A 4486-nucleotide genomic window follows, 5' to 3' on the forward strand; every position below is an offset into this window, starting at 1 on the left:
ACAATAAGTAAGAAGAAGAGCTTATGAGAACAACAGTGGAAAGGGTCCTTTAGAAGTGCAAGGAAATGCAGCTACAAACCCACTGAGCTATCGGTGCTGTCTGCATGCTTCTATGGTGAGTGTTATTTTGAGGAGGTGAGGAATGCAAGGCAGGGGGTCTGTGGTCTATGGTTTGTTTTCCCATCAATACATATGTCTGACTTCGAGTAAAAGATTAACGAGACAGCTAGCAAATGTCCTCGGAGACAAATGGGTAAAAGGCTGTTTGTACATGTCAGTTGAGGGAGGGCTCATTCTCGTCTCTCGATCTCTGAATGAATCTGCTAGGATGCACACCTGCACCAGGAAGACTTCCTTGACAAGGTAACCCTTTCCTCTGCAGAACACATGAGCATGTCAGCATACAGCTTACCTTACACGTACATTCTTTCAGTCAATGTGGTTTGGAAAGAACCTTCCACCTACTTTTTTTCTGCATGTGACGTACATTACTGTATGTTACAGAAAAGCCCCAGGTAAAGTAAATGGAAACTCTATCCAGCAGCTATGCACCTGGTGTTTTTGCATTTCCCAACAGATATTACAGTTGCTGGAATGATGTGTGAATCTTCTACAACACCTCCTATTGACAATTTATTTTAGGTGTGGCATGAGAGAGATCTGAGATATTGATACTAATGACCCACAGCCTGTTGCTAAAGAGAAGGAAGAAAGGAAGTAAGGGAATTTATAGTTAAAAAAAAAAAAAAAAAAAAAAAGAAAACAAAAAAATTGCCAAACTATAAAACCCCACAAATATTTACATTCTACTGCTTTTGATATATTGCAGACCAAAACCACAGCAAACGGGCATGCTGACACTTTAATATTTCCTGGATAGTCATGGTGGTGGGAAGAACAACTGGACTATCACTAAAGTTCACCTTTTCTAGGTATCAAAAACTCTGTTGTGTTTTCCTGTCCTGTTGTCAGTCTGTGATGCTGGTGATCCCTCAAAGTTGATGGTGTAATGGTGTTGGCCTGAGTCCCACTGCAAGGAATGCAGTGGCACCTAGTCAACCACCAGCACTTACCACAATCTCCCTGCAGATCTTAACTAACCTGGCAGCTCAGCTTTGTGTAGTAATGCCACAAAAAATGGGAGTGCCTTTTCCTTTCCTTACTATCCTTCTTTTTTTTTTTGGTCTTTTTTGCTCTTCTCTGGAAAAGTCTGAGGGGTTTAAGCAGATTCCCTAAGGAGAGAAGTAACCCACCACTTGTAACACTGTCACAACCTTTAACATCTCTTCTGTTCTGATTTCTGCTTTACCTGAAACCTGTCAAGTGTGAGTCACATCCATTTCCCTTATGCCATGATAGGGAAGAATGCTGATATGTGGGAACTGACAAAGAAGCATGAGGGAGCCGATGTTCACCTCTTAAACCTGACGAAATTTGCTGGTGAATCACAGGGTAAGAACTTGACCTCACCCATGAAGTTTCGTGAAGATTAAAAGAACTTCCTTGTACCTCCTTGCTGTGCCTCTGACTACCAGATTTATTGTCTGGAGACAAGCAGTTAAACCACCCCACTAAGCTCAAGGAGAATGAGTTCAAGTCTTGTCAACAGCCATCTCTGACAGGCCAGCTCAAAATAACATAAGCTATCCCTTTTGATGAGTCAAGAACAACCAGTCCCCTCTATTGAGCACATCAGACAGATGTGGTTGGCTGAGAAAAGGAACATACTGAACCATCCCAGGCCCTTTCATATCAGTGACATCAGATATATTTTGGTGTGAGAAGTTTGGAGCTTTGAATGAGAAGGTTGAAGGAAATTAGTCCTCAAGCAATGTTTTTATCTCACTTAAGTCTGACAGCATGTAAGTAAGCACAGGATAAGCTTATCCAAAAAAGCTGAGAAATGTTAGAAAACTGTAAGACCATCTACAACTACCCCTGAAAAGCAGGAACAGGAAACACCATGAAATGAACATGCTGTGTTATGAGTCAAACAGCCTTCTGTAGGCAAGGTCCTTAGTCACCTGGGGATTTAAATGATCCTAATACTTGGGCTTTCTTTACACTCCTGACTGCAGCTCTTGAACTGAGGATCTGGCCCATAGTCACTGCCAGGGTGCTGTGTCCCTCCTCCTTAAGAGTGCCGCCAGAATGCAGGAAATAAGGCATGTGTTGGTCCATCCTGTACAGTACTCTTACTTCTATTTTTTTCCTTCTTTTGCAGCTGCAAAATACAACTGAGCAAGTTAAATTCCACTTCCCTTGAACACGGAAGCCAGCAGTGCATTTTGTCACATGGTCACATCAGCAGACCACAACAACAAGCGCAGTCACCTGGTGAAACAATCCACACAGAGATTTGAAAGGAAAATTTCCTTCGGGCAGGTGACACCGGACATCTGGCAGTCCTCTACTTCTGTTCTGAGAGCAACACCCACGTTGTAGGGCGTGCTGCCAGAAGCTGCACCCACCTGGGATGTAGCCAGCCCAAGATGAAAGGGAGCACCAAATCCAGAAGGGATGATTAGCATTCACTGATGTTGTTCAGGACACAAGTACCTGGGAACATGCTAGTTCCCCTTAGGTGTTCAGTACTGCACAGAAAAGTCAGGGAACTAAGAAAGTTAATCAGGTCAGAGCCAGGCTTGCATATGCTTTCTCCACAGGAATTACAAACTATTTGCCAAATATTACAATTGGGTAATTGCTACCCAGACTACTAAGGATATGCAGCCCAAAAGAAGATAATTGCTCCGAGGTTCTGATAGATTGCATCACTCTCTGCCAAAGTATGTGACAGAATGAGAATTATCAACACATAATGTAAGGATACACGCCTGCGCATACAGCAGAGCTAAACCCATCATGGCTGGCTAAAGCAAAAAAAAACATTAACCCTGCAGACTGTTCATAGGAAAGCAATAATTTGATCCTGAACCCCAGAAGCATTTGTGGAATCCAGAAATTCCCTGAAATAACCTTCCCTTTCTTAGGACACAGGGGACAAGCATTTATCCCTGCTCTCTCTAAAATGTAAATTTGACCAAAGCTAATTTTACCCCAGTGGCTAGCTATGAGATCATGGTTCTACCAGCATACAAGTTTAGTCTCACATTGCCACACATTATATGACCAAATGCAACTTGGAGCAGAGCCTGTACTGTCCATCAAGAGTGCTGATGTGTGATAAAAAAAAAAAAAAAAGTCAGTCATCTGTTGTATTTAACTATAAAGCTTTGATGAAAGTCAGGCTACTTCTAACATAAATCTTTAGGTACTAGTTAGATTAGGAAACAGAAAAACTAGGCATCCAAAATACTACAACCTAATTGTACGTGAGAGTATGAGATTCCTGAAGCATTACAGAGGTACATTTCTTCTATGCAACCAAACAGCAATATAATCCAGAGAAGAGAACAGATATTTATTCAAAGTTTCACTATTCCAGTCAGTCATGCATACAGTGCTGACTCAGGAGCAAACATTAAAAAGCAGGAGCCATGTGGGAACTTAGAAATCTAATTGTACATCTCCCAAGAGGAATCATTACAGCAGTGTCAAACAAGCCTTAAGCAAGAGGAATGAATAGGTGGGGGGAGATCTGACAGCAGGGGGAAACAGTGCTGTCAGAAAAGGCCCCCAGAACAACAGGTACAATCGACAGGCACAGCATTCAGACTGAGGCTTTTAAGGAGAAAACTGATAGCCCATATTAAAAGTAAATAAGCAAGACATGGTACAGATATAATAAGGAGAGAGAGCACATTAAAATATCCAGTGCAGGCCCCACTACTGTGTGCCATTAGGAGATTATAGTCCTCCTTGTTTTCTTAGGTTTATAACTGAAATAGTTAATTTTAGACATGACCGCAAACAAGCAAATAAACTCAAAGCTACGTCTCTAAGAAAACTGGAAGATGGTAACATTATTAGGGCTTATTCAAGGTATGACACCTAGCTGATGAAATACTAATTAAAGGTTGAATTCAGTACCTTCAGAAAATTACTATTCCACACAGCAAGAGTGTTTTGCCTAATTGTGTAACATAGTTTTATTTTACTATGCATCGTAAAATAGACCAAAATGTTGGTGGTAAAAGACCACAGAGCTTTAGTGATGGGCTGAAACTTAGGAAAGGCATGTGTGTATTAATATTTGACTTCAGAAAACATGCAAATCGTTTCAATAACACAGTGTTTGTCTTCTGTATGAGATAATGGATAGTCAACAGCCTTTCTTTCACTGTTGGGTGGATCATCAAATTAGTGTCTAAATTAAGGATCTGATTAATCTGTATTAAATAATTTGTCAGTACAAGTAAAATCATTGCAAATTTAACATAATCACGTTTCGGGGGTGGGGGGGAGGGGGAGAGGGGAGAGGTGTTGGGATTTTTTTCTCTTACTGCCATGAAGAATAGGGACTTTTATCAATGCCCAAATCACAGCTCCCTTGAACAGGGAGGCTTCCATAATTCTGATCATG

At 41.2% G+C, this 4486-nt stretch overlaps 1 long non-coding RNA gene across 1 annotated transcript; it reads left to right on the forward strand.

Moving 5' to 3' along the window:
* The first annotated feature begins 838 nt into the window (after positions 1–838).
* On the forward strand, positions 839–3175 carry LOC128805483 (uncharacterized). The gene is made up of 3 exons (XR_008436461.1): positions 839–932; positions 1360–1452; positions 2225–3175. It is a non-coding gene; the product is annotated as an uncharacterized LOC128805483 (long non-coding RNA).
* The last annotated feature ends 1311 nt before the right edge of the window (positions 3176–4486 follow it).

Source organism: Vidua macroura, chromosome 3, assembly GCF_024509145.1.
Source record: "Vidua macroura isolate BioBank_ID:100142 chromosome 3, ASM2450914v1, whole genome shotgun sequence".
Taxonomy (NCBI): Eukaryota; Metazoa; Chordata; class Aves; order Passeriformes; family Viduidae; genus Vidua; species Vidua macroura.